We start from the raw sequence: 16,468 nt of genomic DNA, 5'->3' as shown, positions 1-16,468 counted from the left end.
CTTCAGATGTCTTCTAAAAGTCTGGTAGTTTTTTCCCTCTTTGACATCTGGTGGGAGGGTGTTCCACAGGGTGGATGCCACTACCGAGAAGGCCCTCTGCCTGGTTCCCTGTAACTTGGCTTCTCGCAGTGAGGGAACCGCCAGAAGGCCCTCGGCGTTGGACCTCAGCGTCCGGGCAGAACGATGGAGGTGGCGATTCTCCTTCAGGTATACAGGACCGAAGCTGTTTAGGACTTTAAAGGTCAGCACCAACACTTTGAATTGGTGAAGACAAGATCTTCTGAAAATGCTTGTGTGACTGTACCACCCAGGTTCTAACACAAAGGGCACCTGTTACGTTGCCATCCCTCCATTGTGGAAGCCCCTTCACCTACAGGTTAAAGTATGAATGTGTGTGCTTTTTGGAAGAGCTGTAGAACTTCCTTCATTGGAAGAAGGCATGGAGGAACTTTAAATAGATACGTGTTAATGTTAAAGCTAATAATAATAATAATAATAATAATAATAATAATAATAATAATAATAATTTTCATGCAACCCTTCAATTCTGTTTCCAGGAATACTTATCAGTCCCAAACTCTGGGGAAAGGATTAGTTACAGATTCAGCTAAATTAAGAAGCCTGTCCAGGACTTTATTAGATGATCTTGGGCAAGTTACCGTCTTCTCAACTTGCAGAGTTCAGCAGGGAGATTAGTGCCTCCTTCTCTAGTATACCAGAAGCCATTGCTGTGCTTGGCATGTAAGGCACTCATAATATTTTGGGTTGCAGTGCCCAGGTGTAATGTAGACTTTAGCTCATAGCAGTCACTGTGTGCTACTTTGCCTTCTATATGTGGAAAGACATCCACCCGGGAGATCAGCCAGCGCTAGCACTGGAGCTCCTGCCGCCTCTTGTTCTGCAGTTGTCCTTTCGCAGGAGGAGGTTGCTGTCCAGAAGAATTTATGCAGCTATTATCTAGCTCACTGGTAGAGCACCTGCTCTGCCTGCAGAATATTCCAGGTTTGGTTCTTGCCATCCCCAAGTATGGCTGGGAAGGACTCCCATGTGAAATCCTGGGGAGCTGCTTATGGTCATTGAAGACCATGCCGAACTGGATGGACCAATGGTTAGTGTAGGGCAGCTTCCTATGTTCCTAGCCTCCACACCGAGGGTTTTTCAGGATTTGGCTCGTAAGATGTGGCTCTTTCCTCATAGCAAAGCATCTGGTTCTGGTTGCCTCTGCCACTTTGTGGTGAAGACGACCACAGAAAGGAGGGATGACTCTTCAGCATATGACACCTGTGCTCAGAGGCCTGCGCTGGTTGCCCATCTGCTACCAGGCTGAGTTCAAGATGTTACCATCATTATAAAAAGCCCTTAATCATTTGGGACCAGTTCATGAGACCACCTTACCTCATATGTGCCCACTTGACTGCTTCAGTTGGCGGAATTGACACTTTTACAGGTGCCACATAATATATAAAACTAATTTTTTTTAAAATAGAAAATAATAATAATAATCTCAACAATCAATAACCCCCTAGTAGAAAAAATACACTGTGTGTGGCAGCACTTTGGAACTCCCTGCCTATTGAAATTCTTTTCGGTGCCTGCTGAAGACATTCTAATTAAGAAACGCCTACCCAGATGCTACCCAGATATTTAGATAAGCACCCAGAGGCTTAGAAAGTTTGTATGAATTTTAATACGTTTTAGTCTATTCTGTTATGGTGTTAACTTTCTGTATGTTTTAAATTATGGTTGTAGGGTTTTATAGTGGCAGAAGATGGTTATATGTCCACTCCTTCTCTTTAGCTGTATTTTGAGTTGTTTTTATGCAAACGGCCTTGTGACTAGTAGCAGCTTAGCATGCACACGAAAGCTCATACCAATAACAAACTTAGTTGATCTCGAAGGTGCTACTGGAAGGAATTTTTTTATTTTGTTTTGACTATGACAGACTAACACGGCTACCTACCTGTAACTAGGCCTTGTGACTCACGGGGAGACTATCTTTTAAAATTTATAATTATTAAATTTTTATATGGCCCTTCACCCGCAGATCACAGAGTGGTTTACAGCATTCAAATACAAAATGAGAACATAAAATGTATAACAAAAAAACAAACCCCAAAGAAGCCACAAACCAATCTCCCTCCCTCCCACAAACACATTTAAAAGACCGTTGGTTGTTTAGTCTGCCAAAGACCTTGTTGAGGAGGATTGTTTATGCCTGTCACCTAAAGCTATGCAATGAAGGCACCAGGCAGGCCTCCCTAGGGAGAGGAGATGGGGAGCCAATGTAGAAAAGGCCCGTTTTTCTGCTGCCACCCTCTAGACCTCTCATGGTTGGGTCACACAAAGAAGGGCCTCAGATGATCGCAGGGTCCAGGTCGGTTCTCCAGATAAGCTTGATATTCCAAGGAAAAGAGAGTGGGAAGTTGTTTCCAATACAAGCCAACAAATTACACATTTCCCGCCCCCGCCCCCATTGGTGGGATTTGTAAGCCTAGAGCTGACCAGTCTCAGTTGTGAAATGGCATTGATGTTTTTGCTCTCTCGATTTATCTCCACCTTCTTTATGAATCTCCAAGGTGTTGCTGCAAAGCGGGCAGGTGAGCTAGGCTTTTGTTTTTGTTTTCTTTTTTTAAAAAGGCACAAAAGGAAATAGATCTTTCAGCACGTCATAAAGGCCCTTTAAATAATCTGTAGGCTAAGGGAACCGTTTCTTTCCGATTACAAAGACTTGATTAGGCAGGGTAATTATTATGAGTAGAGGAGTCAGATGATGCAATAAAGCTCAACCTTGCCTTTCCATCTGGGAAGCCCTTGTTTACTTAGAGACTGTTTTGTCTCAGGGTATTATTGTATCTGCTACATTGGCGCCTGCATTTTCTCTCTCTGTAATTCCAAGGTAATGTGTGCAATGCTAAGAATGTGTATTTTATTTTTTTAAAAAAATATTTTTCACTTCCTATCTCATATGACATGTGCACATAAATAGTGTGAGAGAAGCTTGAAGGCATGCCATGTGTCGAAAAATGCCTTTCTAGGCAGTGGATTTTTGTGTATTCCTGGTGCGATTGAGATCCAGAAGGGGGTTGTTTACGTTAGGCATGTTGATACCTAAACCCTCCGTGCTGTATTCTGAGATTAAGGGAACCCTTGTTGGATTAAACCATCTTGTCCAATGTCCTGTTTCCCAGCTGGTTTTGAAAAACCCACCAAGAGGACATGGGGTTTTTAGCTTTTCCCTGCAACTAATATTCAGAAGCATGCTATCTCTGAATTTTCCACTTCGCTATCGTGGCTACTAGGGACGCGGGTGGCGCTGTGGTCTAAACCACAGAGTCTAGGCGTGCCGATTGGAAGGTCGGTGGTTCAAATCCCTGCGACAGGTTGAGCTCCCCTTGTTCGGTCCTAGCTCTTACCCACCTAGCAGTTTGAAAACACGTCAGGTGCAAGTAGATAAATAGGTACCACTCCAGCGGGAAGGTAAATGGCGTTTCCGTGCACTGCTCTGGTTTGCCAGAAGTGGCTTAGTCATGGTGGCCACATTACCTGGAAAAACTGTCTGCGGACAAATGCCGGCTCCCTCGGCCTATAGAGCAAGATGAGCCCAGAGTTGTCCACGACTGGACCTAACGGTCAGGGGTACCTTTACCTTTACCATTATCATGGCTACTAAGCATTGATAGATCACTTCCATTAATTTGTTGAATCCTAATTTGCGGAAGAGGGTGATTGTGACCTTCCAGATGATGTTGTTTAGAGTGTGGAGCTGATATTGCCAAGGTTGCAGGTTCAATTGCCATACAAGACAGTTGCCTATTCCTGCATTGCAAGGGGGTTAGACTGGATGATCTTCGGGGTCCCTTCCAACTCTACAGTTCTATGATTCTATGACTCCAGTTCCCATCAGCCCCAGGAAGCATGGCCAATGGTCAAGACAATGGGAGTCACAAATACTGTAACATTTGGGAGGTCACAGGTTCTCCACTGCTGATTTATTCAGTCTCCCTCCCTCTATGCTAATAGCCATCACCATACCTGGCAGTGAATTCCAACACCATCATCTACTATTATATTTGGTATATAAATGAAACTACATATCCATCAAAATCGCAAAGGATTCTACATAATACTACAATAAAATGCAGTTGTGAAGAGCTTCGAAAAGGTCTCTCCAAGCTGAGTGAACGGGCAGTAAAATAACAAATGCAATTCAATGCCAGAAAGTGATGCACATCAAGGCAAAATAAATAAATAAATGTTAATAGTACTGTTAGAGGCAGAATGCCTCTGAATACCAGTTGCTGGAGTAGGAAGAGTGCTGATGTTCTCAGTTCTTGTTTGTGGGTTTGCCAACTTTATCTGGCCAGCTACTGTGGGAACAGACGGCTGGGCTTGTTGGGTCCTTTGACCTGACCCAGAAAGCTCCTCTTAGGTTCCTTTGTTCTTCTAAGACCCATTATCTGGGTTTAGGTTAGGAGATAACAGAAAGTATAGGCTGGTCATTGCCAGAGATGACATTAGCTTAGTAAGAGAAAAGCGAGATACTGTCATGACTAGCTAATGCAGAGTATCAGGAGGGGTGGGTGTGTGTTTTGCCAAGGCAGCCAGTGCCAGATTTACGTATAAGCTAAACAAGCTATAGCTTAGGGCCCCACTCTCTTGGGGGCCCCCAAAAAAATTAAAGAAAAAAAACCCCTGGATATACATTTCCTAATATAAGATAAAAAAAGAATAAAATAAAACCTACATACAGCAACAGTGTTTTGATAAAATACATATTTTGTTATGTGCAAATGGCTTTAGATACCTATTAGGTCCATATAGCTTATACTCAACACAAAAAACAGCAACAATTTGTTGCTGACAAAGGACAGCTGGACATATAAAGGGCCCCATTACCTTCAGTAGCTTAGGGCCTCATCAGACCTAAATCCGGCCCTGAAGGCAGCACATCCAGGCAATAAGCCATTTTGGCAGTGCTGCGCTCATTTCAGAAGCACTTATCCTTGGCAGTTTCCCTTTCTGCAGTCCCTCCTCCTTGCCCCCCCCCCTTCACCATTATCAGCTGGGCGGGTGATTGATGAGCAGCAAGCCACTTTTTGAACAAGGGACTATAGGGGGAGAACTTGGTCCCTTCAGTTTCCTTGGGTTTTGCAGCACGGGCAATTAATCTTGGTGCCCAGCCGAACAAGAGGGAGCGTGAAATTTGAGCTGCAAATGGCATTTTGGAGAATCTGTACATCCTTTCTATTGCACTTCAGAGCTCTTGCCCTGCCACTTGGCTCTGTGATAAAAGCTTGGGTTTTCTAATTTCCTTTTCAAAACAAAAACAAAAAACCCCAATAGTATTTATTAAATAAATAAATAAATACTGAACAGTATTTATTTATTTATTTATTTGATTGTTTTAAAGCATTTCTAGACATTTGCAACAACTTACAACATAAAATATACAGGTAGCCTAGTCACCTTAAAAAAAAATACAGGGTGCTTGTTTACGAAGTGTGCAGCTGAAATAAGCACCAAACAGGGTACCAACTCAGCGCAGGCTGAAAAAATGGACCAGGTTTAGCATGTTAAAATAGAAGGTTTTTTGCAGGAATGTGGGTACCTATTCTGCAAACTAACTCGGATGTATTAAGGTAAAACATTGGAGATTTATGTGTAGTTTATGTATGTTTGTGGAAGCGTTTGCACCACTAAGGCCACAGTGACACACACTGAAGTTACATTTACTTACAGTACTTACTTGTTTTATTTGTATACCGCCCTTCATTCGTAGGTCTCGGCAGTCTACAACATTAAAATACGAAAAACAAAACGAAACCCAAAGCACATAATAAAAACAAGAACACCCCCCAAACCAATACCCCCCCTCTACTCCACTCCCTCCGACAAATACATTTAAAACGGTATACATCCCACTTGGATTACTGTAACATGCTCTTTGTGGGGTTTCCTTTGCAAAGTGCTCAGAAACTTCAACTGGCTCAAAGAACTGCAGCCAGATTACTGACTGGGGCTGATTAAGGTAAAGGTAAAGGGACCCCTGCCCGTACGGGCCAGTCATGTCCGACTCTAGGGTTGTGCACCCATCTCACTTAAGAGGCCGGGGGCCAGCGCTGTCTGGAGACACTTCCGGGTCACGTGGCCAGCGTGACGAAGCTGCTCTGGCGAGCCAGCACCAGCGCAGCACACGGAAACGCCGTTTACCTTCCCGCTATAAAGCGGTACCTATTTATCTACTTGCACTTAGGGGTGCTTTCGAACTGCTAGGTGGGCAGGAGCTGGGACCAAAAGACGGGAGCTCACCCTGCCGCGGGGATTCGAACCGCCGACCTTACGATCAGCAAGTCCTAGGCACTGAGGTTTTACCCACAGCGCCACCCGCGTCCCCTGATTATAGAGAGCATATAACTCCCATACTATAACAGCTTTACTGACTACAGGTCTGTTTCAGGGCACAATTCAAAGTGTTGGTTATGACCTACAAAGCCCTACATGCCTTAGGTCCAAGAGAGACCATATTCCCTCCTATGAACCAGCCCAGGTTTTGAGATTTTTGGGGGGTGGCCCCTCTCTTGCAGGCATAGAGAATAAGCCTCTAGTGCTTATTGGCTGTGGCCGTGGGAGTGCCTGATTTATACCCATTGCGAAATATCAGAGCTGTTATAGGGCCTTGGTGAAGGATGGGAACTGAGAATCCTAAATTGCTCCCTCCCCAAAAATATTGCAAGCTAGGGATAATATTGTTCTTAACGCGGCTGGCATAAGGCTTCCTTAGATCACGCATGCGTGAAATGCTTTGAACGCTCAAGAGAACTGTACAGCTACTAAATGTTATAGTTACGTGGGCATGATTGATAGGTATCAGAAGTTAAATGAAGTGTGGAAAATCCTTTCTTCTGCTGAAATCTTACTGTTTTATAATGTGCAGGGAGAATTATGATGATGCAAATATTGACTGGAAGACATGAATTTCAGTGGCATTGACCAGGAATCTGTGTCCTTTTTTTTTTTTTTTTTTTTTTTTTTGAGTCTGTCATATTGAGGGGGAAGGGAATAAGCCATGCATGGAATAAAGAAAGAGCTGGATTAGCAAGATTTTGCTGCATTCCACAGTTGGAATTCAGCACTTAAAGACCAGCCAGGCTGTTGTGAAATGCTCTGCTGCTAAAGAGACTGTGAATATCCTTTTGGCATCTGTTTATCTCTTGTCCATCAAAGATTCAATAACAGTGTGTTTGGGGCTGAAGCGAGACCATTAAGAGGAGCTCAGATACACACAGCTTTAATGTGTAAAAGAAGAAGAAGAGGAGTAGAAAGCAGACACCCTGTGATCATGAGATGAGCTTTCTGCCCTTCTGATTCCTTTAATTTTGGGAGAGATCCTTTGATCAAAGGTGAACCTTCCACTTAGATTCTTAAGCTGTGCCCAGGGATTGGCTTGCCTCCACACTTCCTTGGATGGTTTGGGACTTCATACAATAGTGGAGAGAACACAAAGAGTTGTATGGAGTTTTGCACAATGATCCCTGGTCAAGCTTTCATTGGTCCTGTGTACCACCTCTCTGATGCCCCAAGAATGTGATAAAAAAGTTGGATCTGTTTTTTGAAGGTGAGGGATCCTCTGGGATCTCAGCCTGGCACTCCTCTTTCCTGCCTCTTCCTGGAGTGACTCTTTGGGTACTTTTGTCCCCAGGTGGATAAAGAAAAAAAGGAAGGCTGATTCTAGCATGAGCCCAAAGGATTTCTTTTCAAAGTGAGCCATCAGTGCACGCACATGGTCAAAATATGGTGAAATAGTGGATCTGGGGGCATTCCATACAGCTGTATCTGTTGGGTCCTACCCCCCAGATCTGTCCCTGTCGCCACATCCAATTAACGTTTGAAAGGACATGTGCCCAGCAAATGTTGTGTCTCAGCTTAGGGTTGAACTATGCTTTATGCTTTACCTGCTACGTTGGAAGGCTTAGTTGGCCGGTCTTGGGAAGTGAGCCTCCTCACACATAATAATTGGTCCTTCCTCCTTTTCCCTTCTGTGAATTGCAGAATTATTGTAAAGCATAGGAAAGAATCAGGCCGTTAGATGACCTGTTTAGAGAAGCTGTTAATATTTGATGAATTATTGTATTTTAATATTTTGCTGGAAGCTGCCCAGAGTGGCTGGGGAAACCCAGCTAGATGGGCAGGGTATAAATTATTATTATTATTATTATTATTATTATTATTATTATTATTATTATTAAATACATTGGCACACTGGGTGACTAGAATTCATCACATTGGTATCCCACTTCCCCTAAGAATAGGAAAATAGGTGCAGGAGAGTGGCTCAAGGAGCTTCATGGCTGAGCAGAGATTTGAATCCAGATCTTCTGCATCCAAGTTCCAACATTTTATCTCTCGTGGCTCTCAACTTTGAATATTACAGCATCTTTCTGTACCTGGCTAGCTTAGGTGGACGGCTGGATGCTTGCCTGCAACTTGCATGTGACCAGGGAGCTTGAGGAGTCCTTGAGGAGTCCTTACCTCCAGACTTCTCTTTCACCCCAGGATCTTGTTATGTAAACAGCAACAGTGTCGTCTCTGGTGGTTGGAGTTCCCAGCTCCAAAGAGAAACACAGTGACTTGAGAATAACCCAAGGGAGTCTACAAGGCACCTTTGTCTCCATGGGTGGGAATCAACCTCTCTTTGACAGGCCTATGGAGGGGGAGGGGATCATGTGCACTTGCCATGGGCCTCAGAGGGCTGTGTTGGCTGGGGACCCCAACAGAGACCGGCTGCTTTTTTGTTTGAGTTTATAACTTCTGTGTTTAATAAAACACAAAAGTTATAAACTCAAACCTGGGACTGGGCGGGCTGGCCTTTATCTCCTCTGAGGCATAGGACGGCCCCAGTCCACAGGTGACTCGCCTCTCCTGGCCTGGAGGCCAGCACTCCTCCTGCGAGAACTTAGTTCCCTCCGCCTCTCTGCCCTGAGCCTCTGCAGCTCAGGAGAGGCTGGAGGGTTACTGGACCCAGAGGCAACCTCACCTTCCCCTGACAGGGCTAGGAGAGGAGCACCTGCAGGCAATGGGTCTTCGATCACCTCCATAGCCAGAGCGGATTCAACTGGTGTCTGCTCCTGAGGATCCGGCACAGGTGAGGGCCCTTCAGGTTCAAGCCCCTGCCCTGGAGGTGGGGACTCCTGTGCAGGCTGGGATTCCTCAGGTTCAGCCTCTGAATCAGATTCTCAGGCCATCACAACTTCATTCTGACAAGATTCCCATCCCAGGCCACTGACAAGCTCCGTAGAGGCCTGCTCCTGGGAGTTCAGCAGAAACTGGCATTGAGAAAGGGGCTAAGCCCCGTCTCTCCTCCACCCACTAGTCCTTTTGCTCAATGTTGCATCCTCTCACCGCAGCTTTTTGTTCTTCTTGGAGGGTGGAGACATGGGAAGTTACACAAAAGTCTGCGGAACGTGTAGTTTGGCACCAAAAGTCCCTATGATTCCTTCTTGAAGAAGACAGCACGACAACCCCGAGAGCCTGTCCTCTGGTTGTGTGCATGAGCAAATTGCCAATTGTGCTTTTTCCAGAAAGCCCAACTCCAGCAAGAAATGACTCTCCTCCTTTACTTGGAACAGTGTCTGTGGCCTTTGCTTGGGGCAAATGTTCCCCCTTTTGCAATCAATCTTGGTGTCTGGAGCAGTCTTGCCACATTCCTAAAGAGCACTTCGTTTCATTTTCATTTGTCCTCTCTCCCTTTTCCTTGCTATTTTTGCCTGCAGAGCCTGCAATGTTTAACTTTCTGTTGAGCCTGGAGGGGGTGAGGGGAATGAAAAATGTCTTGATTTGGGGAAGGAGCAGAATGGGTGTGCCTTCATGGTTTCAGTCATTGTTGTGAGACTCCTCAGGCCTCTGAGAGGCCAAAAAATACAAGTGCTTTCAACAGATGCACTCATCTTGCTTATTTAGAAGAGGGGATTGCTCAGTGGTAGAGCAATGGCTTTGCATGCAAAAGTTTGTGGGTTCAACCTCCAGCATAAGAAGAGCTTGAAGGGTCACGTCTGTGGTCCATCTATTCCAGCATCTGGCCTGTAGGAAACGCTCAAGCAGGACCCAAACACAGTAGCCTTTTCTCATTCTGTATCTCCAAGCAGCTGGTATTCAGAAGCATTGCTGCAGCAGACTATGGAAGCAGAATATAGTACAGTCGTACCTTGGAAGTCGAACAGAATCCGTTCCGGAAGTCCGTTCGACTTCCAAAATGTCCGGAAACCAAAGTGCGGCTTCTGATTGGCTGCATGAAGCTCCTGCAGCCAGTCAGAAGTCACGCCAGATGTTCAGCCTCCGAAAATCGTTTGAAAACTGGAACATCACTTCTGGGTTTCGATCATTCAGGAGCCAATTTGTTCGGGAGCCAAGGCGTTCGGGATCCAAGGTACAACTGTATAGTGGTTCCTTGGTTCTCGAACTTAATCCGTTCCAGGAGTCGGTTCGACTCCCAAAACAGTTCAAAAACCAAGGCGCAATTTCCGATTGGCGGCAGGAGCTTCCTGCACTCAAGCGGAAGCCACGTTGGATGTTCGGCTTCCGAAAAACGTTCACAAACTGGAACACTTCCGGGTTTGCGGTGTCCGGGCGCTGATTTGTTCGTCAACTAAGCCTTCGGGAACCAAGGTACCACTGTAATAGCTATTGATGGCCTTAATCTCCATGAACTTGTCCAATCATCTTTTAAAGCCTTCCAAGCTGGTGGCATCTTCCACTCGACATTTTCACTTTTCTGCAACCAGGGTCAGCCCAAGACATTTTGGCACCTGAGGCACACCACAGAATGGTCCTGCCCTCCCTGCCAGGGAAGAAGGGGTGAGGGAAGATCTATATCAGGAACACGGTGGGGGAAGAAAGATCAACATGGGGATCTGCTGCCCCTGGTGGATTCTGCTGCCTGAGGCAGCTGTCTCACCTTGCCTCTTGGTTGGGCCATTCCTGTCTGCAACTAATGACAGGTGGGAGACAGCTTTAAATTGAAGAAACAGCACAGGGAGGAAAGGTTGACCCACCCTTCTCAATACCATAGCCTCAGTCCAAGTATTAAAAAAGAGGTTTCCCAGGTTTAGATAATCCATTAAAGACAGGTTCCAGGAGCCACAGTAGAGGTTGGCAGGCAGGTAAAAGACCCAGGAAGGATTTATGCCTGGCCAGGTGAGAAGGAACCAGAAGGCTACCTGGTGCGGACAAGGGTGGATCTGGGCTGCGACATTTCCTGCTTCTTCCTCTACTTTGCAGCCTCCAGTGTCTCACTGCAAAGGGCTTCACTTCTGTTTGATTCCTGTGGAAAGGCTCCATTGTCAATAAACCATTGTATGCTGACAGGGGGAGAGAACCATAGGATGTGCTGATCTCACGGGTATGTGCAAACCTGCATTTGAGGCCTGAAAAAAACCAAACCGCCAACTTTAACTTGTGCCTAGAGGGCTGTGGAAAGTCAGTGCAGAGCACAGATGGGGCTCAACAGCATCATTTTAGAGTGGCAAATTATGCAACCACTGCTGTTGCTGTAAGACACACAGGTCACAATCCCAAGTGAGCATGTAGGACTTCTATTTTGCTTGTGCTTTAGCAACTTGCTTCACCTGAAAAGTCAAAGCTGATACCGTGGTCCAGCATGTTTAAGAAGAGAGCAGCATTATTCTCAATTATCACTAAGTTTATTTTATTTATTTTCAGTACTGTTCTATCCTTCTACTAGGTTGCCATAGAAAGTTTTTTTTAAATCTCATTTTTAAAAAAATCAATATAAAAGTAATTATATGAAAACACTAAAAATGCAGCATGCAAAGCACCAAAACCATGGCAACCAGCAGCTAGCATCTCCCTAGCTTGTTTCCTCCCTCCGTCAATAGGAGGGCACAGATCAAGCCAGGTGGATCTCTCTTGGAAAGTCATTCCAAAGTTGTAGTGGCATAACATGAAAACTCCACCCACCTCAGTTCGGGAGGGAGGGAGACGTTGGGGCCTCAGTTGTTGTCTTGAGCGCATGAGAAGGCACATGCAGGGGGAGGCAGCCCTTTGGGCATTCTGGTTCCAGATCGTTCAGGGCTTCAATGTTTAGCACTGGCAACTTGAACTGATCCAAGAAACGAATTAGGTAAGCAATGCAGCTTAAAAATACAGTCATACCTCGTGTTAGGTTTGCTTCACGTTGCAGCTTTTCAGGTTACAAACGTGGCAAACCCGGAAGTGTTTACTTCCGGGTTCTCCACGCGCGCATGCGCAGAAGCGCTCTATCGCGCTTCATGCACGCACAATAGTAGCGCTCTACTTACGGACTTTTCGGGGTGCAAACAGCACCCCGAAACGGATCATGTTCGTAAGTAGAGGTACCACTGTATCAGTTATATACTTGGACTAGAAAACGGCAGCATTTTTCACCCGTTGGCATTTCCAAGCTGTTTTCAAGGGCAGCCTCCCTAGAGGGGACCACATCCTGCACAATACCCTGACATGATTACAAGTGACCATGTATGCCTTCAACAGGAAAGGGAGCTTCAACATACAGAGGCACTATACCTCCAAATACCAGTTACTAAGGACAGCTGATGCCTCCACTGTGTCACATTTGTTGGCTTCCTAGAAGCATGCAGCCGACCACTGTTGCAGGCAGCATGCCAGACTAGATGTCCACTTTTGTCTGAGCAAGCCGAACTGCCCCAGAACCAGTCTAGTCCAGCATCTTGCTTGGAACAGTCCCGAGCCAGCTGCTTCCAGGAAACCTGAGTGAAGACAGCCCTGCTGCCTGCTCTCCAGCAACTGGAATTCAGAGGCATCCTGTCTGCAACATGGAGGTTCTCTTGAACAATCGTAACTGGTAGCCTAGCAGTTGGCTTGACCCTGGATTTGTCCGATTGTTCCATATGTTTAATTGTGCGTGGTGTGAAACACTGCTTGTGTCTTTTTGTATGGAGGTAGTAGTCTCTGACACAAAACAGGGTATGTGAATATAATACTGCGCGGGGGATGGGTGACCAGCACTACCAGCTCCATCCAGGGAATCCTCCCACTTGCCATATTGTTGTCCTTACCATGTTACGTATTAAGTTTCTGCACTGCTTCTGAGCCCAAAATGAGGCTTTCAGAGCAGTTGGCAGTGTAACTATTTGCAACAAATGCAACACGTTTGTCACTGATCCCTTTCAGCTAAGCAGCATCAGTATCCGAGGATGCCAATCTAGTCGTTGTTGTGGCCCAAACTGCCTTCCGCACGTGGCTTGCCGCGCTGCAGAAGCGTGGCAGCTGCCTGCGCGCCTGGGCTGCGATCTCTGCTGCACGCGGAGGTGGCTCCTCTGGTTTTGTCGCCTGCCCGGTCCTTTCAAGGAAGCCGCCTCGCAGTTCCCTTCCGGCATCCCGGGGAAGCGCACGGGAGCAGCCGGCGCGGGTCTGCTTGGCGGGGCTCCTTCGCGTGGGCACCTCGCCGCCGTGCGCCCTCGCCCGCCGCTCTCCTCTGCGCCTTTGCGCGCTTGTTTTTCCGAGAGCCGCTCCCTTGTGCTTGGCCAGAGCCTGCCAGGTGGCACCAGGGATCCCAGGAGCGTCGCTGGGTTGGAGTGGCTCTGGCGGCATGTGTTTAGTTTAATTATCGAGTCAGCTGGTGTGGGGATCGAGGAGCAGCAGCAGCAGCAGCAGCTCGGCTCTGGTGCTGAATCCTCCTCCTGTCGCAGCAGCAGCAGCGAGCGCACGCCAAATGTATTCCGAGCAGCCCGGAGCACATGGAGCCGAAGGGAGGCGAGGGAGCCTTGCAGGGGCGGCATGCTAGCCCTCAGGTTGCTGCTGCTGCTGCTGCTGCTGCCGCCCAGCCCACGAGCGCGCTTGTCTAGCTGGAAGCCGGCCAGGTAAGGGCAACAGCCCCGTGGAGAGGCGTCCGCGTTCCTCTCGCTTCCGACGGTTGGGTGTCCTTCATCCAAGACCTCTCTCCCGCCGGGCGCTCTCCATTGGCTGCAAGGCGGGAGGACCCTCGGCACCTCTTATCTTTGTTTATGTAACCGTGCAAACCAGAGGCAATGTCCAGCTGCAGAGGGACAGCTCGATCTCGCCAGCGACGGGCTGCTTTGCCTTCAGCATTGAAGCTGGCGTTCCCTGTAGGCTGAACTTTGGTAGTTTGCTCCTTCTTGCCTCCCTCCCCCCTTCCCTCTTTCTCTCTCTCTTTTTCTCTCGTATTCAGTAGTGCTGCGTAGTTTCTGGAGAATGCTGTTAAGTGCAAACTTGCCCATTTCAGCAGTGACCTTGAAAATCAGCGTATAAAAGTTCAAATTGGTCATACTTGGCACGGATACTCTCTGCACGTTGCTTGCAGAAGTAGGCACACGGTGAGGGTTTTTTTTGGGGGGGGGCGTGGGGGAGACCCTTAAAGGGGAAAGCAAGTCAGAGGGGGGAAGAGTTCTTGGAAGGGGGGAAGCCCTTCTGAGCCCGCTAATCGTTGGCAAGCACTAAAAGCAGAAGAAAAAAGTTAATTATTTCAGATTGTTTTCTCCTAATAAGCTGCCGCACAATAGCAAGGAAGTTTTTCCTCTGGTGGAAATTAATTTGCTGCTGTCGTATCAGCAAGTTCTAAACAATTGCTGAGTGAGGAATGTTGGACTCCGTGATCTGGCGTGAGGCTCGAGAAATGTTGAAGGCACATTTTAAAAGCACGCAGTAAAAAAAAAAAAGGCAGGGGGAGTGGTCTTACTGTTTTTGATCACTTCAGTGGATTATCAGCGCTGTGCTTTGTGGCTGAGGACTTAGAAGAAGCACCGTGAGCAAGTCTGCCCGTAACAGCCAAAACGTACCGCTTGCGTTATGCTAACGTGTCTCTGACAGAGTTCCACGTGCTGGGGAAGCAGAATTGGCACAAATAGCTGTATGTAACAGTTGCTACACAGCATGCAGTGGAAGTGCGCGGCTGGATATAGCTGCACCAAAGCAATGATTTGTTCCAGACTTGGAACCATGAGTGCCTGCAGTCTGATAAGATGCATTAATATGTGTGCGCCATATTGTGTAGTGGTTCAGCTTGTGTGCGGTTTTGCATTAGGCTTGCGCCCTTTTGATGCCCAATGCAGTCCTTCACAGATGTGCCTGGATGACTGGTGGTTTGCATGGTTTCCTGCTGGCAGTCATATGGCAGTGAGGTGGTGCATGGCCTCCAGTGGCGCTGAAACCTTTTGCTCCTCTTTAGCTCTCCACTTCCACCCCTCATTTTTAACTTTTGTGCAAAAAGCTCCTGTACCACACTGTACAAACCTTCCTGTGCCTGGCCTGGAGATGAGACTCAAGTGCCCTTTTCCCTGACCGCTGTGTTGCTGCTGCTCTTACCCTGTGAGAACTCCCTTTTTAAAAAAAAAAGTGCATTTGTGCCATTTGACCCATTCCAGAAAAGGTAATTTTTGAGCAGAAGTTAAGTCCAGCTGCTTTTATTATCCCTGTCTTAAGGTTCTCCTACTCCCAGCATGGGCACACAGCACTACATCTATTAAGTTTTGTCTAGATGCATGGTTATGATGCATTGATCACTGTTAGTTTGGAGATAGAAAATTCAAGACGCTCTGCAGGTGTGGGAGGCAGAGGCTTGTGTGTACGAGGAAACACACAAAGATTTGTCCTGGAACCAGGATGGGCAAAATGAGAATGACTTTGGACCTATGGAGCTGCCTTGTAACGAGTCAGATCCTTGGTTCTCCTAACCCAGTACATTCTCTCATCTGGCAGCAGCTTTCCAATAGCTTTTTCTAAATGGAGGCCAGGGGTTGACTCCTAGGCACGTTCAGATGACTTGCACTGGGTTATGGTCTCCCCCTGAAAAGTCATCCTATTAAGTTGCCCCACCCTGAGTGAGAAAATTGGTCATTGGACATTAAATATGGCACCAGTGGCAACGAACAACCAGAATTGTGGGTGGGGAACCAAATGTTGTTGGACTCCAGCCTGGCAAATGGTCGGGGATGGTGGGAATTGTATTCTGGCAATGCCTGGAAGGGCAGAGGCTTCTTACCCCTGCCCCAAATCCATCTCTCCATTCTCCTGCTCTGCTTCCTCTTAGTTGCGGAGGTTAGTATTGTGAGGTTTGAAAGCGAGAGGTTCTTCGTTATGGTGCTGCCGCTTTCGAAGTGTTTAACCAAAGAGGGATTTTGTTTGTTTCATTATTATCCCTTCTTTTCTCCCGCATGGAAATTAAGGCAGTGTAGGTCTGTTTCCAGGCAATCTGCTTGGCTTCGTTGTTGCCTTATTCATTACGCAGTCCAGTCAAAACAGTCGTCTTAAGGAAGGCCTATTTGAATGTCTGAGTCCTTTGTTTTCTGCGGCAGCTCCTGCTGTTTTTCCTTTATCATCTTGGTTTGCTTAAGGAACTGTTCCTTTGTCTTATAAATGGCATGTTTCTGGGGTTATTTAATAGACAGGAGCCTAACACATTTTATAAATAAATAAATGAAAGCGAGGCTACAATAAA

At 46.7% G+C, this 16,468-nt stretch overlaps 1 protein-coding gene and 1 long non-coding RNA gene across 7 annotated transcripts in view; one reads left to right on the top strand and one right to left on the bottom strand.

The window, feature by feature from the left end:
* The window catches only part of NCOA1 (nuclear receptor coactivator 1), a 288,605-nt gene that overhangs the window by 137,427 nt on the left and 134,710 nt on the right, over positions 1-16,468 (top strand). The window contains exon 1 of one of the 6 annotated variants that reach the window (XM_083733009.1): positions 11,292-11,395. The exons of 4 other annotated variants lie outside the window; for them this stretch is intronic. The gene's annotated coding sequence lies outside the window, so the exon portion shown is untranslated. Of the gene's footprint in view, positions 1-11,291; positions 11,396-13,454; positions 13,875-16,468 lie in introns of those variants that run through there. One more of the 6 variants, XM_083733008.1, reaches the window with a different exon arrangement.
* The window catches only part of LOC310842195, a 207,500-nt gene that overhangs the window by 114,288 nt on the left and 76,744 nt on the right, over positions 1-16,468 (bottom strand). The window lies entirely within an intron of this gene.

The sequence above is a fragment of the Podarcis gaigeae genome, assembly GCF_964106915.1.
Source record: "Podarcis gaigeae genome assembly, chromosome: 3".
In the NCBI taxonomy this organism is placed as follows: Eukaryota; Metazoa; Chordata; class Lepidosauria; order Squamata; family Lacertidae; genus Podarcis; species Podarcis gaigeae.
Note: the sequence above shows the minus strand (reverse complement) of the source record. Positions and strands in the feature narration are given on the sequence as shown.